General features: G+C 46.2%; 1 long non-coding RNA gene across 1 annotated transcript in view; it reads right to left on the bottom strand.

Moving 5' to 3' along the window:
- Positions 1 to 27,414, bottom strand: part of LOC138846800 (uncharacterized) — a 773,267-nt gene that overhangs the window by 21,336 nt on the left and 724,517 nt on the right. The window contains exon 7 of the long non-coding RNA XR_016225367.1: positions 7,796 to 7,884. This is a non-coding gene — a long non-coding RNA (uncharacterized LOC138846800). The remainder of the gene's footprint in view (positions 1 to 7,795; positions 7,885 to 27,414) is intronic.

Below are 27,414 nucleotides of genomic sequence, written 5' to 3'. Positions count from 1 at the left end.
GTTTGCCAATCCTCTGGGAGCCATCAGGAGTAATCTAAAGGACAAAAGTGATTATCCCCACATCTTGGTGGAAGAGCTCGGGATATTAATTCACCCGTCGTAGAGAATTCCCAAGTTAGTCTCTCTTGCCAAAACAGTGCATAATTAAGCTGAGGACAACGTCATACTGCAAGTCAGTTAAAACAATCACCACGATGATAATAACAACAGTTAACACTGGCTCGGAGCCTGTTCTGCGTACGGCCTTATTTAAGCCATCAGAATAATCTACGGCATAGACACAGTTATTAGTCCATTTCGTAGACAAGGAAACCAAGGCTTGAAGAAGCAAATCACATGTCTGTGGAGGCAGCATTTGAATCCAGCCAGCGTAATCCCAGAGCTTTGCTCTTTGCCACTGTACTACAAACCCTAGGAAAGAGCAGAAGCGGAACAGTGCTCCACTTTCACCTTCTTTCTGGGGGCTGATCACTCCAAGTGAAAACATATAGGAATAGATTTTTTTTTCTTTTTTTTTTTTTACAGACAGAGTGGATAGTGAGACAGAGAGAAAGCTCTACCTTTTTGCCGTTAGTTCACCCTCCAATGACCACAGCGGCCGGTGCACTTCAGCCAGCGCATCACGCTAATCCGAAGTTGGGAGCCAGGTGCTTCTCCTGTTCTCCCATGCGGGTGCAGGGCCCAAGGACTTGGGCCATCCTCCACTGCACTCCCTGGCCACAGCAGAGAGCTGGCCTGGAAGAGGGGCAACTGGGACAGAATCCGGTGCCCCGACCGGGACTAGAACCTGGTGTGCCAGCACTGCAAGGTGGAGGATTAGCCTAGTGAGCCGTGGCACCGGCCAGGAATAGATTTTTAACAACAACCACACACACACACACACACACACACACATACATACATTTTTAAATTTCTTTTGGGGCCACTGAGAGATGGGAGGAAGCCAGAAGAACTATCTAGCTAGTAAGAGGTGTTTAAAAGAAAAACATTTAGAAAACAACATGGTGGGCTGGCGTTGTGGCTCACTAGGCTAATCCTCCACCTTGTGGCGCCGGCACACCGGGTTCTAGTCCCGGTCGGGGCGCCGGATTCTGTCCCAGTTGCCCCTCTTCCAGGCCAGCTCTCTGCTGTGGCCAGGGAGTGCAGTGGAGGATGGCCCAAGTGCTTGGGCCCTGCACCCCATGGGAGACCAGGATAAGTACATGGTTCCTGCCATCGGATCAGGGTGGTGTGCCGGCGGCAGCGCGCCAGCCGTGGCGGCCATTGGAGGGTGAACCAACGGCAAAGGAAGACCTTTCTCTCTCTCTCTCTCACTGTCCGCTCTGACTGTCAAAAAATTAAAAAAAAAAAAAAACATGGTGGGGCTGGACTGTGGCATAGTGGGTAAAGCCACTGTCTGCAGCACCAGCATCCCATATGGGCACCGGTTCAAGTCCCAGCTCCTCCACTTCCAATTCTGCTCTCTGCTATGGCCTAGGAAAGCAGGAGATGGCCCAAGTCTTTAGGCCCCTGCACCCATGTCAGAGACCTGTAAGAAGCTCCTTGTTCCTGGCTTCGGATCGGCTTAGCTCCAGCCATCGTGGCCATCTGGGGAGTGAACCAGCAGGTGGAAGACCTCTCTCTCTCTCTCTCTCTGCCTCTGCCTCTGCCTCTCTGTATCTCTGCCTTTCCAACAAATAAATACACCCTTTAAAAAAAGAAAACAACCCAAAAGTGTGCTGGGAGATTATTTTAGTGGCTGGGCATGAAGGAGTTGCCTATCCTATACAGTGTAGAGCCATCAAAGGTTTTCAGCACAAAGGGACATAATGAAAGCTGTGCTTTTAGGAAAATACAACTGTCATCAGTGAGTGCGACGGCCTGGAAGGAGAGCAGACGTAAGGTATGAAGGCCAATTCAGAGGAGTCCACAAGACCAGCAGTACAGGTAGTGAGGATCATGGGAATAGGGAGGGTGGGAAAGACACAACAGAGGGAAGACAGGGCAATGCGTTCTGCAGTCCAGATGACTGCGAGGCGAGACTCTAGTCTGAACGGCTGACAGATTGAAAAGAAATAGGAAGCTGGGAGGAGAAAAGAAGATGGGGAGCAAGCAGGCGCAGCATGGGATGCCAGACACATGGGCTACAGTCTGAGAATTTAAGCCTCACAGGGCGGTCAGAGCTGGGACCCAGAACCTCTGCAGAGTACAGAGCATGGCAATCAGGAGAATGGGTGAGAATGTGGGGGGAGGGAGGGTTCAGAATCCTGAGTGATGGGGAAAAGTCTTGGGGAACATCTCATGCCGAGACACCAAGACAGGAAGTCAGACGAGACGAGCTCAGAAAGACAGGAAGAGAGCTGGGAGCAGCGGCGTGACCCAGAAGCCAAAGACTGGAGACTGTGGAGTGGGGGTGGGGGGCAGGATTGAAGTCCACCAAGACGAGATGCTGGGTTTGGACCCAGAGACCCATGAGGGGGCAGCTTCTGCGAAACGGAGGGGTAAGAAAAGGGCAGGGCTGGGGAAGGAGCATCACTCACGTGGCTCACCAGCGAGGAAGGGAGGGGTGCACATGGAGCACTCCAAGGCGTAGAAGGATGTAGAACATGTCTAACTTGGCACGCAGGAGCCAAGGTTCATCGGCCAAGAGGGAGAACCCACAGGAGCAGAACAACAAAACGCCCAGGGGCAAAGGGGGACAGCTGGAGCAACCAAAGGGGGCTGGCGGGAGGCATCTGAGAGTTGGAGAGGAGAGGCTTCGGGGAGCATGACCTTTCCTTCCCCAACCCTTGAGGAGAGGGGGAGGGGGGAGGGAAGCTATAGACGTGGAGGGGGAGGTGAGGAGAGCGCAGGGAGGCCAGGAGGGAAGCAGTGCAGAAGCCCAGCGAAAGTAGGGCAGGGTTGAGATAATTACAGTGAAGAACTGTGACTGGGATCCACACCCCGAGGAGCGGCGAGGGCCACTGGAGACTGGCTGAGACCCACGTGCGGTGTGCTAAATGGTTCAGTTCTCTGCCTTTCTCTGCACTGCCCTGGGTAGGCAGGGAGCAGATACAAAGAAGTAGGTGGAACTGACTCTGGTTTGGGAGTTAGGATAGCAGGTCAACGGAAAGACAAGGGACAAGGGCACTTGAGTGCCTGGCAGGAAACAGGCTGCCTAGCGTGGTGGCCCCGGGAGTGTCTGGCTGACATCTGCCTTGAAGACAAGCTGTCCAGGGGCTGTGTTTAGCCTAGAGGTTAACACACCTGCTAGGATGCCCTCATCCAATACTGGAGGACTTGAGTTCAATACCCGGCTCTGGCTCCTGTCTCCAGCTTCCTGGGAGGCAGCAGTGATAGCTCAGGCAACTGGGTTCCCATCTCCCGTAGGTGCACTCGGATTTAGTTCCTGGTCCCTGGCTGTGACCCCCAAGCCACTGTGGGCCATTTGTGGAGTAAACCAGTGAATGGTAGCGTTTACTCTCTCTCTTCCTCTGTCCCTCTGTCCCTTTTGAACACATAAAAACTGAAACAAAATTTAAAAAGTGCACAACCTCTGGCTGAACTGGTACTTTTGGACTCACCCAGTAACTGTCCCACGCCATGCTGCTCCCAGGCTGTTCCAGTCAATGACTGAATTACAGACTGGCCAGGACGTGGCTCCCCAGCTCACGTAGATGTTTAACTCCCGCATAAGCTGAGGGTACTAAAGGGGGTGGGAGATTAACCCAGTTATGGTATTGGGAGGTAGGCCTGAGTGGGTGGGGAGGAGCTCAAGTCACTAGTGACCCGCTCTGGGAAGACAGTCCTTGCAAGGGGTTGGTTATATAAGCCGAGTGGACCAGCCTCCCTCTGCGTCCTCACTGACCACGTGAATGTTCATCCACACACATTCCAACAACCATCACCCTCTACCCTCTTCAGAGACCAGCCAAACGGAGCCATTTGACCTTGACTGTGAACCACAAGCCACAAACCAAAATCAGCCTTCTTCCTTCCTTTCATTTTTTTTTTTGAAGATTTATTTTATATATTTGAAAGAGTTACAGAGAGAGGTAGAGACAGAGAGAGAGAGAGAGGGGTCTACCATGTACTGGTTCACTTCGCAAATGGCTGCAATGGCTGGAGTTGAGCTGATCTGAAGCCAAGAACCAGAAGCTTCCTCCTGGTCATCTCCCAGGCAGGTGCAGGGGCCCAAGCACTGCCATCTCCCACTGCCATCCCAGGAACATTAGCAAGGAGCTGGATTGGAAGTGGAGCAGCCAGGACTTGAACTGGCACCCATAAGGTACGGCAGTGCTGTGGACCGGGGCTTTAACCCCTGAACCACAGTGCCGGCCCTACCCTTCTTCCTTTCCAAGCAGCTTCTCTCAGGTACTCTAGTCATGCTGACTAACACACCTGCCCCTGTGGGGGCTCCGCTAGCAGCAAATGCTTGCTCACGAATCCTCACTAGCCTGAGAGGGCTCCGAGCCGCACCTGCTCCGATGCTCTTCCTCCCTCCTCCTCTCGCAGGTGCTGGAACTGCCCAGCAATTCGATGCCTCTCTGCCTACTCCTGTTCCCTGGTGCTTTATCTTCACAAGCACATTTTTTTTTACCTTATAAATCTCTTGCTTGTTGCATTCTGTTTTTTTTTTTTTTTTTTTTTTGACAGGTAGAGTTATAGACAGTGAGAAAGAGAAACAGAGAAAGGTCTTCCTTCCGCTGGTTCACTCCCCAAGTGGCTGCCATGGCCGGTGCTGTGCTGATCCGAAGCCAGGAGCCAGGTGCTTCCTCCTGGTCTCCCATGTGGGTGCAGGGCCCAAGCACTTGGGCCATTCTCCACTGCCCCCCTGGGCCACAGCAGAGAGCTGGCCTGGAAGAGGAGCAACTGGGACTGGAACCTGGCGCCCATATGGGATGCCAGAGCCGCAGGCGGAGGATTAACCAAGTGAGCCACAGCGCCTGCCCCATGCATTCCGTTTCGATATCTGCTTTGTTGGACGTGCTGAATGGACACACCTAGTCTGCACTTATCAGCTGAGGGCCTAGAGACTGGAAGGTGAAGACAGTCGGTGTGACATGAAGATGAGAGACTGAAGTTCATGGGATTCTTCCTTGGAATAATTTGATTCACAGGAAGCAAAAGTAGTACAGAGGGTGCCCTGAACCCTTTTATCAAGATCCCACCAATGGTAACACATTACATCATTCTAGAAGTTGGGGCTGGTGCTCTGGCACAGTAGGATAAACCTCTGCTTGTGGCACCGGCATCCATATGGGTGCTGGTTTGAGTCCTGGCTGCTCCACTTCTGATCCAGCTCCCAGATGATGGCCTGGGAAAGCAGTAGAAGATGACCCAAGTGCTTGAGCCCCTGCACCCACATGGGATTCCTGGAAGAAGCTCCTGGTTCCTGGCTTCAGATCAGCCCAGCACTGGCCGTTGAGGCCACTGGGGAGTGAACCAGTGGATGGAAGACCTTTCTCTCTGCCTCTCTCTCTGTAACTGTGCATTTCAAATAAATTAAACTTTAAAAAAAAATCTAGAAATAGACAAAGCTGTAAAACTGCTAACCATTTTATAAGATCCTATGCTATCAGTTTCTCATGTTTCTGCCTACCTCATGGCTGTAATGAACTCATCTTCATTGATAAAGGCTATGGAATTTTAACTGTTTATTTTTATTTATTTATGTTTACCTCTATAACCACAAGTTTGTAAGATATATAAATAAAAGTGCAGGTGAAGTGATAAACAGAAAATGGGAGATATCTACTGAGGAGAGAGCTCTCCATCCACCCACTCACTCACCCACCCACCCAACCATTCAACCATCCAACCATCCATCATTCTCTCCATGTTTTATAAGCTTTTCCTAAATGTCAGCAGATATGCACCGAATCTACTGCACTGGAATACTGACATCAGAGTGGGGTTTGGGCTCCAATGCAATGAAGAACCAGGATGTCGAGTTGCTTTGGAGACAAAGTGTGTCCAGACCTTTGCTGCCATCTCCTCCACACTGGCAGAAATTCAACCGATAGCAACCTTATGCTCAACAGCCAGGATCATGCCTTTTTATGAGTCATTGTACAGTGCCAAGTGCATTGACATATACTTCATAAATGCTAAATAATAACAAGTCAGTGAACCTAGAAGTATTGGATTCGGTATTTGAGACATTAAATCCAAGTTATCCTGTTCTAGAAGCAAGGCAAACAAATAAATCAACTCCAAATCAAATAAAGCCCAGATCCATCCCCAGCCAGCAGTGGGTGTTGCCTGGAATGCTCTTTACGGGTGAGTGGCTCTCTCATGAAGGGGCACTTGTTACTCGTTAGTATTTTACCTGACAGATCACATACAATGACTTGCCTGTGATTTGGGAGAAGAGCTTTATGTCCAGTCCACAGCAGACAACAGTGACACTATATTCTTTAGGCTCCATTTCCTTTTATTTGATGCCAGAAAATTTTATCAGCTGAAGCTCTAGAGAAGCCCAACAGTGACCCCACTGAGCAGCTGGGCCGGTCCTGGCAGGGAGCCTCCACAGGCAGTGCTCAGAGGACCTGTTTGTGTTTCTAAGCCAGGATTTAGCTTTCTTCTAAGATGTAAGTCTCTTTAGGGGTCCCTGTGACTCCTTGAGGGTTTAGACAAACAACCTAGAAAGCCTGGGATGCCCGGGAATCCTGTGCTGGCCACTGAACTGGATATAACACAAGTGGAGTGACTTTCTTATTGTGAGCCTAGAGGGCTGTCTGTTCTGGGATCTCAGGACACAGTCCCTTCTCTCTGGGGTCTGCCATCTTGTTTCCACTTGCACACATGGCCTCCCTGATTCTGCATCCCTTCAGCCACAGGGACAACACCTTGGGAGCAGAGCCTCGCCCTCTGTAGCAAGACCGACAGCAAATTAGGAAGTGACGACTGTAAGATCTCAGGAAGGGACGCAGGTCAACATAGTCACATTCGGAGTATCACCTAGAGGGAGGGGCCGCCCGTAAGTGGCCGATTTCCAAAAGAATTCTACTCAAATTCAACTGGAGCCAGCTGGAGCAGAGCCAGCTCTGGTACACGACACACTGAGTAGGAGACTATGTTGATGAGGGTGGTACTCAACCAAGAAGCAGGAGGCACCAGCGCTCTCGGGTGCGGACCCTACGAACGCCAGTCCAGAGGGTTTCCGGTCAGTGCAGACCCAACGCACCACATCACTTCTCACGCACTGGATTTCATGAGAACAACAGGTGTCAACAGTTAGGGCAGAGGTTCTCAAACATTACTGTGCATCCCCTGCAAGCACATTTCTTCTCTACAGCCTTAGAGATCTGGGCTCACCCATCCTGGATGAGGATCTGGAAGTCACGTTTTTAGCAAGCTCTCCAGTCAAGGAAGCAAATGAACCGTCCTTCACACTTTGAAAATCACTGCTAGAAATCAAGGCTTTCAACCCTCACAAGAGTGTGGTACTTGAAAATTCAAAGAAACACCTGCAAAACAACCCAGTCTGAATTTCTTATTTTGCAAATGAGAAAACTGAGCAGACAAGTAGCTTCCTCAGGGTCACACGCAGAAAGTTAGGACCAGAAGCAAGACCTGGTTCGAGTGCCTATGCATTCACTGTGACATTCCATTTGGTGACTCTCTTCTGCACCAAGTCCTGTTGGACATGCATGCTCATAAGCAGAAACTGGACCCCATTTAGATTATAATCTAAATGTTTTATAATTATAATATGATCCGATTTATAATATAACTTGCTTATTTTCATATCCCTTGGGATGATTGTTGAGCACTTCAGCATTGCCAAAGCAAGCATGAGAAGACAGTGAGTTCAGGAAGCAGCTGATCTTACCTTGTCCACAACTACGGTGGAGAAGACGGCAGCAGGAACCAAAGCTGCCCTCCACGAAAGCACGACGACTGGGCTCCCCAAACACGTGCCTGTAATAAAGCAAGAAGTAACCAGTCGCACGGGAAGATTCACACTCCATTCAAAGAACAAAAAGTGCTTTCTATAGGCTGCACTGGAATCAAATTAGATTGAAGTATCGAATGTGCTCGGCAGCTGCAGGCCAACACCTCATTTTACGTTGTGTCATCACTGTCAGGTGAAACTCAAGAGTTCCGCACCCCGCAAGCTCCAGGCGTGTCTTGGGGACGTCAGAGCAGCTCCTCGGCCTGACTCTGCACTGTCAGGGGTCTGGTCGGTACAGTGTCAGAGGGTCACTCTGATAGGAGCTACAGGGTTCTGAGGACGTTGGACTCACTTGGTTTTTGGTTCTCTTTATAAAAGATAATGAAAGCCAAACTATCCCTCGTTTCAGTGGAGTGGGAAGTCAGAAAAAGCATGCCAAGAAGAGTGGCTAGTTATTCCTGGCTTAAGAGGTTACACTCAAGGGATTCCAAGATGGCTGACTAGGGAAAAGACATGTGGATTTTGAACAGGGCAAGGCAGCAGAATAAAAGTGAAGGAAGTGCGTTCCCAGGGGAGAGTTGGAGAGAAGCCTGCAGGAAGAAGAGAGATGCGTGGAACATGGACAGTACAAGCACACAGCAGTGCACGGGGACACTGCCTGTGATGCCAGCAGCCGGGGGCTGGAGGAGACGCCAGGTTCCGAGAGAGGTGAGAACGGACTGCAGGAGCCCATATCACTGGTCACACCACCTGAGGGAGACACTGGGAACCACACTGACTTTGAGTCTGGCCTGGAGCGCTAGTGAGGGCAGGGTACCCACCTAAACTCGTGAAGGAAAAGCACATTTCTTTCTCCCCATCCCCACCAAAGGGTCCCAGTAAACCAGCAGGAAGACAGAACCACCTTAGTGCAAGCAGAGGCTGTGACAGCTCTCGCACGCGTGATTTTATCAGAGGGAAAAATTCACCTTCCCCACTGACTTTGAGTCTGGCCTGGAGCGTTCGTAGGGGGCTGGGTACCCGTTTAGGACTGCAGGTGCTCCCATCCTGCTGCTCTATCACAGGGTCTGAGGTTCACACTGCCAAAGTGGAGGAGCACCCCAGGCAGCTGGCTCTGGGGAGGCCTCTGCGCTCTCCCTGCGTGGGGAAGGCTCACGGGGCTGAAAGCAGGCCCTCCGCACCCTGTGACTGTGGGAGTCCCGCACATTATGACTGTGGGAATTCCGTGACTGCACGACAGGGTGTGGGGTGTGGCTGGGTCTGTGGGTAATCACTGTGTCGGGCTTTAGAGGCTCAGGGTTCAGTGACCACCTGGGGTTGGTCACCGCAGAGGGTTCTGTGTTCACAGCGAGGGCTCCGCAGATCCTTTGTGTGGTTCATGCACCTGCGTGGGAGAGGGTTGCAGCCATTGTGGCTTAACCCGAGGCATTGATCACCTCGGAAGAGAGGAGATGAGGCTTTGATTATGCCACCAGAGGTGATCACACCTTCCCCACTGCCGATAACAGAACAGGTTTACCACACTCAACTTGGGTGTCACCCTGGACTCTTGCCCACCCTTGAGCCCTAACCAGAGCTCCCTGGCCCCATGCACCACATGCCTCTGGATGCCCACTGAAGGAGCAGCCACTCCAGTAAGACACAGAGGCATGGTTCAAAGAGAAAAGCCACTAGAGGAGAAAATCGACAAATGCTTCCACAGATGCCTAAAAATAAATGCAGCAATACAAGAAACAAGAACAAAACAGACAATATGACTCCACAAAAGGAACACAGCATTTACTATTAGCATGTGAAGAACAGAATGATGAAATGCCTGGAAATGAATTAAAAGAATTAAGATTGCTCAAAACCACAGAGAAACAAATTCATGAGATAAAGAAACCTATTCACAATGGATTTTGCTGAGAGAGAGAGATATTGAAGAGAAATCAAACTGAGATATTAATAATGAAGAAGTTAACATACCAAATTGAAAATACAGTGGAGAGCCTTAACGAATTTAGTGAGGCAGAAGAAAGAATATCTGAGCTAGAAGACAAATCCTTGGAAATATCTCAGTCAAAAAAAAAAAAAAAAAGGAAGAAATAAAAAATTAGAAAAACTGACAATAGTGTTCAGGATTTATGGAACACTCTCAAACAACCAAACATACATGTCTTAGGAGTTTCTGAAGATATATTAAGAGAAGGCCTGTTCAGTAAAATAATAGCAGATAATTTTTCTAATTTGGAGAAAAAAAGGGAGATCCAAGTACAGAAAGCACATAGAATTCCTCATAGACATGATCAGAACAGATCTTCACATGGACACATTATAGTCAAACTTTCTATAGTAAAACATAAAGAAAAGATTCTAAAATGTGCATGGGAGAAATGCCAGATTACCCTCAGAGGATCCCTAACTAGACTAACAGTTGATTTCTCATCAGAAACCCTACCAGCCAGGGGAGACTGCAGAGACATAGTCTAAGTTCTAAAAGAAAGAAACTGTCAACCCAGAATACTGTACCCAGAAAAGCTCTCATTTGTAAGAAGGTTAAACAAACTAAAAGTATTTGTCACCACTTGTCCAACTTTACAAATGATTCTTAAAGATGTGCTACACATAGAAACACAGAATGATTGTCATAATTATGAACAAATATGAAGGCAGAAAATCTAATAAAAGTACAAAGGAAACTCAAAGAAAACTATTATCTATGGAAAAATGGCAGGACCAGGTTGTTACTTATTAATAATAACCTTGAATGTAAATGGGCTAAATTCTCCAATTAAAAATACAAACTGGCTGAAGTAGTAAAACACAAGACCCATCTATTTGCTGCCTACAAGAAACACACCTCACCAACAAAGATACACACAGGTTTAAATGAAAGGATGGAAAAAGATACTTCCATGCTAATGGAAATCAACAATGAATGAGCAGGAGTAGCCATTCTGATATCAGGCAAAACGAATTTTAACACAAAAACTATTGAAAGAGACAAATAATGGCATTATGTAATGATTAAGGGATCAATTCAACAGGAAGATGTAACTTTGGTAAATGTATATGCAATGCCAAGGCACCTGGCTATTTAAAACAAATGTTAATGAATCTAAAGGCAGACACAGACTCCAAAACAATAGTAATAGGGAACTTCAACACCCACTTTCACCAAAGGGCAAAGCAACTAAACAGAAAATCAACACAGAAAGAACAGAACTAATTTATGCTATGGACCAAATGGACCTTATTGATATCTATAGAACATTTCATCCTACAATTGCAGAATATATATTTTTTTCATCAGTGCATGGAATGTTCTCTAGGCTAGACCATATGCTAGTCCATAAAGTGAATCTCAGCAAACTCAAAAAAAGCTGGAAATTGTCAACTTAAGAAACTCTAGAAAATATGTACACATGTGGAGACTGAACACCATGCACCTGAATGAGCAGTGAGCCATAGATGAAATCAAAAGGGAAATTCAAAAATTCCTGGAAACAAATGAAGATGACCACACAACATACCAAAACTTATGGGATACAGCAAAAGCAGTGTTAAGAGGGAAGTTTATAGCAATTACTTCTCAAACAGTTCAAATTCTTCTCAAACAATTCAAAAGAATTAAAAAGGAGGGAATCCTCCTAAACTCCTCCTATGAGGTCAGCATTCACTTAATTCCAAAACCAGAAAAAGATATCACAAAGAAAGGGAACTGTAGACCAACGTCCCTGATGAACACTTATGCAACAAATCCTCAACAAAATACTATCTAATTGAATCTGACAACACATCAGAAAGATAATTCACCTGTGATACCAAGTGGGGTTTATTCCTGGTATGCAGACATGGTTCAACATATGAAAATCAACAAATGTGATATACCACATTAACACATTGAAGAATAAAAGCTATATGATTATCTCAATAGATGCAGAGAAAGCATTTGATAAAATACAACCTCCTTTAACAATAAAAACTTTAAGCAAATTGGGTATGGAAGGAACACTCCTCAACACAGTCAAGGCAATTATGACAAACCAATATCCTGCATCATACTGAATGGGGAAAAGTTGGAAACATCGACACTAAAATCCAGAGCCAGATAAGGATGCCCACTCTCACCAAACTATTCAATATAGTCCTGGAAGTTTTAGCCAGAGCCATTGAGCAAGAAAAAGAAATCCAAGGGAAATAAATTGGAAAGGAGGAAGTAAAAATTTCCTGTTTGCAGATGGCATGATTCTATACAGGGGATCTAACAGTCTCTATCAACACACAAAAATCAATATCCTTTGCATGCACAAATCATGCCATGGATGAGAAAGAACTTGTAAGATCAGTTCCAGGCCGGCGCCTCAGCTCACTTGGCTAATCCTCTGCCTGCGGCCCCGGTACTCCAGATTCTAGTCCTGGTTGGGGCACCAGATTCTGTCCTGGTTGCCCCTCTTCCAGTCCAGCTCTCTGCTGTGGCCCAGGAAGACAGTGGAGGATGGCCCAAGTGCTTGGGACCTGCACCGGCATGGGAGACCAGGAAGAAGCACCTGGCTCCTGGCTTCGGATCAGTGTAGTGTGCCAGCCTTAGCGGCCATTTGGGGTGAACCAATGGAAGGAAGACCTTTCTCTGTCTGTCTCTCACTGTCTAACTCTGCCTGTCAAAAAAAAGATCAGTTCCATTCACAATAGCTACAAAAAGCTTAAATATCTTGAAATAAATTTAACTGAAGATGTGAAAGATCTCTACAATGAAAACTGCAGAACATTAAAGAAAGAAATAGAGGAAAACACAAAAAAAGATAAAAATCTTCCCTATTCATAGATCGGAAGAATTAATATCATCTAAATATGCATAATACTGAAAGCAATGTACAGATCTGAGTCAAAATACCAATGGAATTATTTTCAGATCTAGAAAAAAATGATGCTAAAATTCTTATGGAAATACAAGAGACTCAGAATAGCCAAAACAATCTCAAACAACAAAAACAAAACCAAGTGAATCACAATACTAGACTTCAAGACATACTACAGGGTAGTTATATTCAAAACAGCCTTGTACTGTCACAAAAACAGACATGCAGACCAATGGAACAGAACAAAAACCCCAGAAATTCATCCCTGCATTCACAACAACTGATCTTCGACAAACAAGATGAAATCAACCACTGGAGAAAGGCCAGTCTTACGATGGAGCTGGGAAAACTGGTTCTACACATGCAGACATATGAAACAAGACCCCTACCTCACACCTTCCACAAAATAAACTCAAAATGGATCAAGGCTCTAAATCTTTGACCTGATATCATCAAATTACTTGAGGAAAACATTAGGGAAACTATTCAAGACATTGGCATAGATAAAGACTTCCTGGAAAAAGGCCCCGGAAGCACAGGTGATAAAAGCAAAAATAGACAAAGGAGATTACATCAACCTAAGAATCTTCTGCACTGCAAAGGAAACACTCAGCAAAATGAAGAGGCAACCGATGGAATGGGAGAAAATATTTGTAAACTATGCAACTGATACAGAATCAATATCCAGAACCTATAAACAGCTCAAGAAACTCAGCAACAATATTCAAAAATAAAAAAGAAACAAGAAACATCATCAAGAATGTGGGGAAAAAGTACCCTAATACTCTGCTGGTGGGAATGTTAACTAGTACGGCCATTATAGAAGACAGAGATTTGAAATAGAACTGCGACATGATCAGCCATTCTACTCCTGGGAACTTGCTCAAATGAAATGAATCAGCCTAGGAAGGAGTTACCTGTACCCCCATGTTTACTGCATTTCGATTCACAATATCTAAGACATGGAATCAACCAGATGTCCGTCAACTGCTGACTGGATAAAGAAAATGTGGTCTGTCTACACTATGGAATATGACTCAGCCATAGAAAAGAATGAAGTCCTGTCTTTCACAACAACATGGATGCAACTGGAAACCATTGTGCTTAGAGAAATAATCCAGTCTCAAAAAGACAAATGTCACATGTTTTCACTGATATGTGGCAGTTAATACAGAACACCAAAAACTGTGCAGGAATGAAATGGATATTTTGGGATATGATTGTTGTTTAGCTCTTGTTTACACTCTTGTGGAACTGTGGTCTTCTTTCTTTTTACTTGTTGAATATTATGGTTAGTAGCAAGCTAAACCCATGACTACAGAGTGGATTCAAATTACGTCTTTGCAAAACTGATGAAGAGAGGGGAGGGAAGGAGGAGGATTGCGAGGGAACAGGGGAGGAGGGAAGTGTGGATGTCTTCTTGGAACTGCATCTATAGAATGCATGGAATATGTTCTTATTAGTAATTTCTTTAAAAAAGTAAAGAAAATAGGTTACATTTATTGATTAGTTAATTACTAAATCATTCACTGACTTAGGAAATATAAATGAAAATTTTCCCTATGTCAGGTGGTAGTTCTGCTCAGTAGGAAGTTCAGTGTTACCCAATGTGTAGCTTGGGGCTGGCAGGAGGGTAAATGACTAGTGACTGTAGCCATTAGGAGAAAGGGCAAGCTCACAACCTTATATGATGCAGAGGCAAGAACACTGAACTGGCTGGATCAAGTCTGGGTGACCTTGGACTCGACAAAGATTTCTCAGATTCAACACAATTGAGATTTGGAGTGAACGAGCCTCTGTCATGTATGTGGGGGTCTCTGCTTGTTCAGGAGCATCCCAGGCCGTTATCCATGAGATGCCCACACCATCCTCCAACCTCCCAGGACAACAAGCAAACATTGCCTTGGGCAAGATTATCTTGGGTTGAAAACCACTGGAGAACAGCAGTAACTACTGGTTTTGAGTTTCTCTCAGGGCATTGTTCCAGGACTTTGTGTGTGTCATCACATTCGGTCTTGACATCAGCTTTCCAAAGTAAGCATTACTTCCACTCCATACATGGTGAGCTCCAGTGATGTTAAGGAAGCTCTCCAACACGACACAACCCATCAGTGTTGGCGAAGACTTGAGCCCTGGGTGGTTTGACCTCAAGGTTCATGTTCGTTATTTCCCATTTTTTTATTTTGCTGTGATATATTTTAAGCACTCCGAAAAGCACAAAAAAGTCTAATTAAACAATTGTGTATTCAGCACCTCAGTTTCACATATGCTACTATTTTTTATCCTATTTGCTTTGTGTCTATTTTGGGGGGGTAATAAAATGTTATGAATGGAGATGAATTTCCCTTTTAGATTCCTTGGTCCTGTTCATCACACCTTTTCTTCCCAAATAACCATTCGGCTGAGGCTGGTGTCGTATTCTCCCTGGGAAAGACTTTTTACTCTTCTCACATGGATGTGAGTATGCCCACAAACAACACATAGCACACTAAAAATTTACAAAAAGCTTACAGTCTTACACAGCAACTTGCTTTCTTTATTCAACACTACATTTTTTGAGTTTTTCTATGTGAGATCTATTTTCTATGTAGGAACCACCCAACTATTTTATTTTAATTGCTATACTGTAATAGGTGGACCACAATGTATTCTACCATTCCCCTTTCAGTGGACACTTACTTGTCTTGTGTTTTTCATTGTTGCAAGTTATACTGCTAGAAACATGGCTGTGTGTGTGTGTGTGTGTGTGTATGTGGGTAAGCCTGTGCAAAAGGATGAATATCTCCCTAGGAAATATAGCTAGCGAAGGGATTCCCAGATTGTATGATGTGCAAATCTTCAACTCTATTAGATAGCACCACATTGTTCTCCAAAATGACTGTACTAAATTACATTCCCTCCAACACATTACAGGAGTGTTCCTTTCTTCACATCTCTGCCAACGCTCAGTATTTTCATACTTTGTTTGCCAGTCTGATCAGGGTGAAATAGCATATAATTATTGTTTCAAAAGACTGTGTTCTTAACCACTACTCTTAATGTCTACACTTCTGGAAACTTCTGTTATGTAAAATGGAGAAAATACCTTTGTCTCTTGCTTGGAGTAGTAATGGGTTCTCCTGGTGTAACGTGTGAATGCACTTTGTAACTGTGAAGTGCCACTCTGGTGCATGGCTGGTGGGAGAGAGAAAATGTGTACATTTTCTATAGCAAGCAATTTGACAAAATCTATTGAAATGTCAGTGTATATATATTTTCTTTGAATTTAAAAAATTTCAAATGACAGAAAAGTTGCAAAAAATAAATAGTGGAAAGAATGCCTGTACACCCAGATTGTCAAAATGCTCCCATTTCAGACATTTGCATTATAATTCTCAATTTCTCTCTTTCTCTTTCCTTCATCCTCCTTCTCTCTCTCTTTCTCTGCCTCTCTCTCTCTCTCCATATATATATATATATACACACACACACACACACATATATATATATATATATATATATAAAATTTGTGTGCTACACACAGATTACTATTTTTTCCCAATGGTTTCACTTCTGAAAGCCTTCTAAAAACAAACACATATTGTTATATAATAAGATAAAGGTTGCTAAAATCAGGATATTAACATTGATGTAACACTCTAATCCATGTATCTATTCGAACTTTATCCACTGTCCTACTAGCCTAAGAGGAAATATGCATTTCTTGTTCTAAGATCCAAATCTAAGATCATAACACTGAAATGTCGTGTCCCTGTAACGTCTTTTCAAATGCACTAGGTCTCTGTCTTTGTCTCTCAGGACCTGGTGTTTGCTGTTTCCTACAACATCCCTCACTTTCGGTTTGCCTGACATTTCCCAGGACCAGACTCAGGGTGTGCATTTTTGGCAAAGAGACCACGGAAATGGGGACTCAAGGCCGACAGGTTACACTCGAGGCATTTTCCCCCTCAACACCTCCGGTGAGAACTGTGATGCTCCAGGGGACACCTGGAGGTGCCACCAGGGAAACAGCTCCAGCTGTGTGACACGGGCACATCATTTAACCTCCCCACCCCTCAGTTTCCTCTCCCATAACAGGAGACTTCCCGGGTTGCTGTGAAGGCATCACGTAACGCACCCGGAACGCTGACGACCACAAAACTCAGTCCACTCATACACACAGAAACCATTAACATCGTCAACATAGATAGCTCAGAGACTATCTAACCCCTGGCTCTTATTTTCCAGGGGATGAGAGACAGAGAGATGAAAATAGATTGAGAAGACGAAGTGTTTGCCCAACTGGCACTGTCAGCCAGCTCCTCCCTGGAACGGAGCTGTCTGGACTGTTTGCTGTGCTGGGTTGCAGATGGGCACAAATGCCGTGTAGCCCCTCCCATGCAGGAGTGGGGTCCGTCTCCACACGTCAGCCTATGGGGGATGACAGACCACGTGGAACGGAGGAGACCCTCCCCCTCCCAGAGAAGAGAAAGGCCCTCAGCCTCCCGCGCCTTGGGTCACTGCCCTGCAAAAGCCAAGAGGGCAAGGCAGGGCCCTCCTGCCTCCTCCTGCTCCACAGAGTCCAGACGTGCCTGGAGACACAAGTCACACTGTTGTTAAATTAGTCCCGGAGGGCTTAAGGGTGAGCACCTAGGCGGCACCGGCTGGAAAGAGCTAGGTAACAGGGGGAGAACATTCTATAAAACCGAGCACCAGGGAGTGACTTCCGTGAGTCACAGAATCCTGCACGGGGCCCTGTCCCCACCCCTCCACCCCCACTCTACTTATTTCCCCTCTACTGTCTACTGAAAGGAGGGTCTTCTTGGTTGCCATGAGATTTCCCACCCATTATCCTCCTCCATCCCCCTTGCTTCCAAGTTGAAGGGTTTTTTTGTTTTTGTCTTTTATCTCTTTCTTCCTAACTGCCCTCATCAAGATGATTTTAGGAATGCCTGCTCCTCACAAGCCCCCAGGTTCTTCCAACCAGAGTCTCAGAAGCTCCGGCACCTCTTGGTTAGCAGGAGGCCCAGGGCACCTAACAAAGAATTACTTGACTTGGGAGAGACAAGGGTAAGATCTGCGGGGACTCAGAAATGCAGGGGCCGCGTGTGTCTCCCTCACCAGAGCAGATGCTGAGGGGAGCAGGCGAGCTGGGCTCAGCCTTGCACCTGGTGTCTTCTCCCTGGGGCTGGCTCCCTCGCTCTGGGTGCCGGCCTCAGTTTTCAGAATTCCCTCCTGCTTGAACCCCACCATGATTTTCAAGGAATGTCAGGTTTCTCAGTAGGTCTCTGGGAACAAGCTGGGAAGCCTGGGCCATGCAGGTGGGAGGCAGGCTTCCTCCAGCTTGTGGGATATTTGGTACTTTTGGGAAGCACTTTGGAAGAGGGATGAAGACGTGTCACCACCCTGGAAACGCTGTTCCGTGACCTCGTTGGCCCTTCCGGAATTCCCCCGGACAGTTTTCCGTCCAGGGTGGAGATCATCCATCCACCTGACGGACGGTTCTGGGCATTGGGATAAAAAGGACTGTAGAGATGGGCAGCGCTTCGGCCACCCCGGAAGGCAGTGCAGGTTCTGTTTGGGAGCCGTGTCCTGGAGGAAGCAGGTCCTCCCGAGGGCAGGAAGAGGTAAGCAGTCCCTGGGTGTGGCTGGCAGACAGGAACTTCCCAAAGCTGACTGCTAACAGAGCACAGGAAACATGGCCGTTAAGCAGTCAGTTTGAAAACAAACCGCTAACTCTTTTTTTTTTTTTAAAATTTGGAGGCTGGTGTTGTGGTATAGCAGGTAAAGCCACTGCCTGTGATGCCAGCATCCCATACGGGTGCTGGTTCCTGTTCCGGCTGCTCCACTTCCAATCCAGCTCCCTGCTAATGTGCCTGAGAAAGCAGTAGAAGATGGCCCAAGTGCTTGGGCCCCTGCATCTATGTGGGAGACCTGGAAGATGCTTCTGGCTCCTGGCTTCAGTCTGGCCCAGCTCTGGCCATTGTGGCCATTGGGGAAGTAAACCAGAAGATGGAAGATCTCTCTCTCTCTCCTCTCTCTGTACTTCTGTCTTTCTAATAAATAAATAAATCTTTAAACATTTATTTATTTATTTGAAAGGCAAAGGTACAAAGAAAGATAGAGAAAGGGAGGTCTTCCATCTGCTGGTTCACTCCCCTAGTGGCCACAATGGCCAGAGCTGGGCCAGGTCAAGGCCAGGAGCCCGGAACTACATCCCCGTCTCCCACATGGGTGGCAGGGGCCCAAGCACTTGGACCATCTACTGCTGCTTTCGCAGCTGCATTAGCAAGGAGCTGGATTAGACATGGAGCAGCCAGGACATGGGATGTTGGGATGCTTACTTTTTGGGGAGAACCTTTTTCCTGCCAAGGGCCATTTAGATATCCGTAACATCACTCACGGGCCATATACAATTACCAACTTAAAAAGTAGCCTGCTATAAAACTATTGAATTTTGAGTCCCACCAGCGCTTTCCTTGGCAGGGCCAGAACAAATGATTTTCCAGGCCTTAAACGGCCTGTAGGCAGGACATTCCCTACCCTGTGAGGGAGTGAAGTTTTCCAAGAGGAAAACGGAGCTGCTTGCTGATGTGTCAGCTCGGAGCTGGGCAGCAATTACAAATGCAAATGCAACCATAGGGCAGGAGGCAGTGCCCAGGGCCTGCACCAGTAGGCACTTCACACTGGATTCGTTGCTGAGTCCCAGTGGCTTCATAAATTGATTGTCACAGGTTCTGCGTTGGTGGAGGGTAGTTGGGAAGGTCAGAGATGCACATGTTATAGCATGCCTTATGCACCAATCTTTCTGAGGCAAACTTACATGCAACACGACACGTTCCCTATGAGGCTCAAGAAATACACGGGGCCAGCGCTGTGGCACAGTGGGTAAAGCCTCCACCTGCAGGGACGGCTTCCCATATGGGCGCTGGTTTTGTCCCAGCTGTTCCACTTCTGATCCAGCTCCCTGCTACAGCCTGGGAAAGCAGTGGAAGACGGCTCAAGTCCTTGGGCCTCTGCACCTGCGTGGGAGACTTGGAGGAAGCTCCTTGCTCCTGGCTTCGGATCTGTGCAGCTCTGGCCATTGTGGCCATCTGGGGAGTGGACCAGAGGATGGGAGACCTCTTTCTTTGCCTCCCCTCTCTCTGTATAATTCTTTCAAATAAATAAATAAATCTTTAAAAAAAAGAAAAAAGACAAAAATACATGAACAGCCATGAGTGCCAGGTGTCTGAGGGCCGAAGGAGTGAGAGTTATCATCATGTCCCCATTTCACAGATGGAAAGACAAAGTCCAAACACAGCTTGGCCGCAGCTGCGTGGGTACTGAGAAGCAGAAGAAGGATTTGAACCCAGGTATCTTAACTCCAGTGCCACTATACTATTTCCAGGGTACCCTGTGCTCAATCAAGTACGTGGTAATGAAACAGAAAAGCATGGTTTGTGGGTTGAGTATATTTTTGTGAAGGCTTGAGAACACAGTGTCATCGAAGAGGGAAAAACATAGCAGTGGCAGAAAAGCTTGACTTGGAATAGAGGGAAGGGAAGGAAAAAAAGAGACGGTGTCCTCCCCTTTTCTACAGCATCAAGAAATTCCTCCCATTCCCATGCCTCCCTTGGGTTCTCGTGGAAATCCCACTGCTTCTGTGACTCCATCCAGGATCCAGGGCACGGGGTCTTGGGGTGATCCTACTTCAACAGCAAACATATGGCTTCAACACAGCCACCCCTAACTGTGACGGGGCAGCCGACGGCAGCAGGAGAATGATTCTGACTTGGTTTGGGAGAAGCAGAAATTGTGCAGAGTCCTCCCTGCTGGTGACTAAGCAGGCTCAGGTCTGAATGAATCCAGCATCCCAGCCTTGAAAAAGGAGCATTCTCTAAATCACTGGGCATTTTTATACGGAAGAGACAAAGCTAAGTGATGTCAGGTGGCAAGTTCACTGCCGCCAGATGTCTTTTCCCTCCTGAGCCCTGACCCCTTGCCACAAAACCTCTGCATCCAGCACCCCTCTGCCTGCTAAAGCCCCCATGAGTGGGCAGGGTCCAGCCTGGAGGAACATTGAGGGGCAGCGGACTTGGATCCTTAGGAGTGAAGCCGGTCAAAACCAGAGGGTTCTGGAAGACTCAGCAAGGCAGTTTCCACTCACCTTCATGGTGATAAGCTTTCATTACATGAATTTTCTCAATACCACATACTTTTCCTGGAGTTTGATTTTTTTTTGATAGGCAGAGTTAGTGAGTGAGAGAGAGAGAGACAGAGAGAAAGGTCTTCCTTCCATTGGTTCACCCCCTAAATGGCTGCCACGGCCAGCGCGCTGCGCCGATCCGAAGCCAGGAGCCAGGTGCTTCCTCCTGGTCTCCCATGCGGGTGCAGGACCCAAGCACTTGGGCCATCCTCCACTGCCTTCCTGGGCCACAGCAGAGAGCTGCACTGGAAGAGGAGCAACCGGGTCAGAAATGGCGCCCCAACCGGGACTAGAACCCGGGGTGCTGGCACCGCAGGCGGAGGATTAGCCTAGTGAGCTGCGGCACCAGCCTGGAGTTTGATTTTTAATTGAAGAGAGATAATTACGGGCCACAGGAAGAGTCTTTAATTTTTTTCCATATATGAAGTCCCCTCACACTACCTCTAAGTTTGTTGATAAACATGGGCAGCAATATTATTCCTATTATTTATTCTTCATTGCCATTTTTTGGGAGATTTCAGAAGATATCACCTACTAGATATTTCCACCTGCACACATCTATGGTGCAGACTGGGAATGCAATAACATGGAGCGGGAACTGGCTAGGTGGTGTTTTTCTCCCTCACAGTAAATTATAGGAATCTTGCTGTTTTCCTGCTCTTGCATTTTGTTTTGAAGATTTATCCATTTCAAAGGAATAGTTAGAGAGAGAGAAGGAAAGATGGAAGGATCTTCTATCTGCTGGTTCACTCCCATAATGGCCATAATGGCCACAATGGCCAGGACTGGGCTTGGCTGAAGTCAGGAGTCAGGAGCTTCTTCCAGGTCTGCCAGGTGCATATAGGGGCCCAGGGACTTGGGCCATCTTCCACTGCTTTCCCAGACGCATTAGCAGGCAGCTGGACCAGAAGTGAAGCCACGAGGACTCGAACCGGCCCCCAGAGGGGATGCTGGCATCACAGGCGGCACCCTAACCTCCTGTGCCATAACGCCGGCCCCTGGACTTGCATTTGTAAGGAAGTGAGGTGGTCTGAGTTATCATGGCCTACAACTGGCTTTGCTTGGATGCCATCATTCCCTTATGGAGGAGGAAATTCTGGGTCTTGCAGAGTGTTGGGGAAGATACTTCAGGAACCGCCTGTGACTGCCCCGACTCCACACGCGGCCCAGAACGTCAGAGAGCAAGCAGCAAGTGCCTGCAGGGGAGGGGGAGGGCTGTGTGGTTGCCCGGTTACCCAGCCAGCAGGACTTCCCCATACCCCACCCACGGGGGACTGACATTTAGACAAACCTGTTCTCTAACAGGGACGGGCACAGCGCCCCGCACAGGGCCCTGCTCTGAATGGCTTTGGCATCTGTTTTGTCTTGCCTCATGCCCACATACTGGGATGGCTTGTTTTCAGCCAATAGCAATTAGCACCGTGGCAAATGCCTTGTGCTTTGCGTGAATTCAGGAGAAAAAGCGTGTCGCACTCTGCCAAGAATTACAGCTAATCACAGAGGGCCCAGGGCACACCTGCCCTTTTACCAGGCATTTGTTTCAAAATGAGGGGTTGGTGCAACCCGCAATGTGGCAGTCTCCCCATAGTTAGGGATAACCGCGGAGACCTTCCGGAGAACCTGCACTGGAAGACATTCTTAGCAAGGAGGCCAGCGCACAGCAGGGAGCCCAAGCAGCTACCCCAGACAGCAACTGCAAACAGGGTGGGCCCAGGGACCCTCCTCCAAGGGCAGCAGCTGGGCTTTCAGCACAGGCCACCACTGTGCACACAATGTGGCAGAACCAAGGACCTGGGCTGGCCACACTTGTAGACTGCAAAGCCCTCGGGCTATTTCCTGTTAGCTCTGTCATCTAACCTGGCTCCTGTTCTTATTCCAAGAATGCACCCTTTGTCCTAATTCGGTATTTACCATTAATTGATTTCATTGTCTTTAAAAGTCAAGCTTATTAAGGTCTCCTACACATTCAGGAAAAGTCTCCCCTTTAAAGAGAATGAATGGTTCAATGAGTCTTGACAAACGTAAGCAGCCAGGATGCCACTGAGAGCAGTTCTGCTGACACCCAACAACCACTCCCTCCTGTTTTCTCGCCAGCCTTGTTGCCCTGCCCAGGCAGCTTCCCACCTGAGTTTTGTCCCAATTGTTAGGCTTTTCTGAGAATGCATGTAACTTGGGTAATTCAGTATTTTTTTGTGGTTAGTGGCTTCTTTAATTCTGCATGACGCTGTCAGCAGTTTCTCTCTGTATTTCTCAGTCAGGGTGTGGGTGTGCCAGCTTCTCCCACAGATGGACACTTGGCTTGTGTCTGTCTTTTAGGATTACATGCAATGCGGCTGTGAACACTCACGTACAAGCCTCTTGTGGGCAAATGTTTATACAAACGTCTGCACTTCCAGGAGTTTCTGGAGAGACTAGCCTTGTGGTGAAACAGGTTAGGCTGCTGCCAGCAGCACCAGTGTCCCATATCAGACTGCTGGTTCGAGTCCTGGCTGCTCCTCTTCCTTTCTAACTCCTTGCTTGTGCACTTTGGAAAGCATCAGAGGATGGGCCACGTGCTTGAGTCCCTGCCATCCATGGGGAAAGCCCCACTGGAGCTCTAAGCTCCTGGCCTGTGGTCATCTGGGGAGTGAATCACAGATGGAAGACCTCTCTATTTCTCTCACCATCACTCTGCCTTTCAGATCAATCAATCATCGACCAATAAGTCAATCTTTTCAAAAAAGAAAAGGAATTTCTGGAAAATGGAATTAAGAGAGAAGCTGATTTGTTACAAAAATCTTGGAAATCCATGCATGCTTTTTCCATAATGTGCATTTCCCATGAACTTTTGGAAGACCCTCCCTCACACTCATGGATTTAAACATTTTTTGCACTAAATAAACTCGTCTATTAATTCAATTTTCTATGAACTTCTTGAAGTACCCTGGTAGATACCTTGCAGTAGTATGACTTGGTCCCTGATGATCCATTTAATTTTTTTTAAGATTTATTTATGTATTTGAAGGTCAGAGTTACAGAGAGAGAAGAGGCAGAGAGAGAGAGAGAGAGAGAGAGAGAGAGAGAGGTCTTCCATCCGCTGGTTCACTCCCCCAGTTGGCCACAATGGCCAGAGCTGAGCCTATCTGAAGCCAGCAGCCAGAGCTTCTTCTGGGTCTCCCACATGGGTGCAGGGGCCCAAGGACTTGGGCCATCCTCCACTGCTTTCCCAGTTCATAGCAGAGAGCTGGATCAGAAGTGGAGCAGCCAGGACTTGAACCAGTGCCCACATGGGATGCCGGCACTGCAGGTGGCAGCTCCCATCCATTTAACTTTATAAAAAGTTTTCCAAATATTTCCCAAAGTGAGATATGCCATTTTGCATTGCCATTGGTAACACATGCAAGGCACAGCTGCTCCGCTTCCTTGCCAACACTTGGAATTGTAGGGTTTAGAATTTTTATTAAGTATCTAAAAGTGTCTCACTGTGATTCTAGGTTTCATTTTCCTAATGACCAGTATCACTGAGATTCTTTTCATGTAACAATGTAAATAAAGCCCTTTGAGTCCACTCTGTCCAATTCTGGTTGAAGACAGTTTTCCCGCGTTTATCTCAGGAGGAATTCGTCAAATGCCCACTGTGAACCCAACAATGTAGAATCCAGGACAAGCCAAACAGCACTGGCCAGCGCCCGCTCCTCCCTGCTCATCTGTGTACTGGCTGACTCAGCTTTTCTCCACTGGTGGCACAGTTGGACTCATCAGCATTTGCCTTTGTGGCTTCTTCATGTTAGCAAGTGCAGCGCTTGAGGGTGCCACGTGCCCCTGCGTTCTCTCCTATGAACATGTAGGCTTTTGTTAAATCTTTCATTCACAAGGAATGTATCTGGGTTTATTAAAGTCACTATTTTCTCCCAAATTATAAACAGTGGTTCTACCTAATCAATTACTCACTGATGTGATATATTTTTATTTCATGTTTAGATCTATTTTTGGATTCTAGTCCATCTGTCTATTTCTTTAGCAAAACCAATAGTTTTAATTACTGCGGCTTCTTAATCTGTTTGATAATCTGATAGGGATAATTTACTCCATTAGTCTTTCTGAGCCCCTCTCTGAAATTCCCTCGCTATTATGAATATATATATATATATATGTCACAATTACCATTATTATTTTCCTATCAAAAGAAAATGACTCTCATGGAGTTTTGTTAGGATGATGCTTAACTGTGTAATTTGATAGATATCCTATATTGGTTTACGAAACTTTTGCATCCAGGTTGCTGAGAATTTTTATAGTGAATAAGAAATTACTTGGTTGAATACTTTTTCTCTCAAAGAGATGATCTCATGGAGTTATTCCTTTCATCTGTTAAGGATGGTAGCTTATCAATTTTTTGAGTAATGAACAATTTTCGAACTCCTGAAATTAACTCTTCTTTGTTAGTATGAATTTCCGTATTTTTTTACTTCGATTTGGTAGTGTTTTGTTTGTTTGCTTGGTCAGGACTCTGCACTGAGACTCACAAACGAGGCTGGTTTCCTATTTCTTTTTTTGCTTTGATTTTGCCTGACTTGGGATTATCTTAGTTTCAAAACATGAGTTGCAGATCACTTCTTTTTATATTCTCTGAAATATATTAAGTTAGGGGTATTTCAGTTCCATACATTTCAAGTAAAAATCTGTAAAACTTTGCAAATGCAGTGTTGTCTGGGGTAGCAAGTCTGAGTACTTAGACAATCTATGTTGTTTACATTTTCCTAGGTAATTAGAAATATCCTACATGTTTTGAATGTATTGGCATAAAATTATCACTATTAAAATTTAAAAACTTGGCTGGCACCGCAGCTCAATAGGCTAATCCTCCACCTGTGGTGCCGGCACACCGGGTTCTAGTCCTGGTTGGGGTTTCTGTCCCAGTTGCCCCTCTTCCAGGCCAGCTCTCTGCTATGGCCCGGAGTGCAGTGGAGGATGGCCCAAGTGCTTGGGCCCTGCACCCGCATGGGAGACCAGGAGAAGCACCTGGCTCCTGGCTTTGGATCAGTGCGGTGTGCTGGCTGCAGCACACTGGCCGTGGCAGCCATTGGAGGGTGAACCAACGGCAAAAGGAAGACCTTTCTCTCTGTCTCTCTCTCTCACTGTCCACTCTGCTTGTCAAAAAATAAAAAAATAATAAAATAAAAAAATTAAAAAAATTTAAAAACTTTTTGTAGTGAATTCCCTTTTCTATTCCTAATACTTGTTTTTTAAGTTTCTTTTTCTTTATCAATTATTCTATACAAATATTTGTCTATTTTCCTCATTTTTCAAACAATCAATTGTTGGCCTTGTGATCTGCACTAGTTTTGTAGTATAGTTTGTACATCTATTGTTTTAGAAATTATCCTTACTTCTAACAACATACACACTTAACTGTATATTTTTATAACAAAAACTAGATGTAGACAGTGTATCTCTCAGGCTCTTTAGTGTGTTACAATACACCCTTGATTCTTTGAAACCTTCCCTTCTCCACTTTGTCATTGCTGTCTAACACTTTAACTTGTTTAAAAGATCTATTTATTTATTTGAGAGGCAGAATTACAGATAAAGTGAGGGAGAGACAGAGAGGGATGTCTTCCATCCACTGGTTGGCTCCCCAAAGGGTCACAATGGCTGGAGCTGGGCCAATCTGAAGCCAGGAGTCAGGAGCTTTCTCCACGTCTTCCACATGGGTGCAGTGGCCCAAGCACTTGGACAATCTTCCATTGCTTTCCCAGGCCACTAGCAGAGAGCTGGATCAGAAGAGAAGCAGCCAGGATATGAACTGGTGACCATACAGGATGCTGCTGCAGCAGGCAGAGGCCCAACCCATTACTCCACAGCACTGGCCCCTAACACTTGAATTTTAAAACAAAAATTTTTAAAAAGCAAACAGTTAAATTTATTGACATCTTTCACTTATTTCCTTTTTTCTCTTACTTTTCAACAATCCCCTGTAGGTTCTATTAACCTTTCCTAGTAAAGCTCTGATGCTGAAAAACTGATCTACCCATCTCCAAGAAGAACTGCATCCTCCCAGTCTTAAGAATAGTTTAGCAGGGGATTAAAGCACACACCGACAGTCTTTATTACTTCCTGTCTCTGGCATCTGTTGCTGCTGCTGAGATACCTGTAGTTAATCTAATTTTCATTTCTTTTTTAAGTACCTGTATTTATCTCTGATACCTTTATTACTATATTATTATTTTTGGTGGACTCAATATAATGTGTCTATTCTGAAAATATTTTTAGTTGCTTTATTTATTTATTTGCGATAAAGCATTTATTAGAATGAAGACCTCCAGCTGGCATGAAGGGGACTTCCAAGAGAGGGAAGAACCCCAAAGGCCCCGTAGCATTCGGGTTTTTAAGTACAATCTTGGGGACCAAACTGTCAGTCAACAAAGTGGAGATAAACTCGACAGAAGACCTGATTTACAATTCTCCATCCTGTCTGGCTTTAGTGGCTTTATTACACTTAGAGTGCATTGATATAAAAAAACTAAATTCCTAATTTTACAAAGTTCACAATTCTTATCCTTTCTTGT

This window comes from Oryctolagus cuniculus, chromosome 18, assembly GCF_051225735.1.
Source record: "Oryctolagus cuniculus isolate XC-2025 breed Fujian yellow rabbit chromosome 18, ASM5122573v1, whole genome shotgun sequence".
NCBI lineage: Eukaryota > Metazoa > Chordata > Mammalia > Lagomorpha > Leporidae > Oryctolagus > Oryctolagus cuniculus.
The sequence above is the reverse complement of the archived record's forward strand: the minus strand, read 5'-3'. Positions and strand labels throughout refer to the sequence as shown.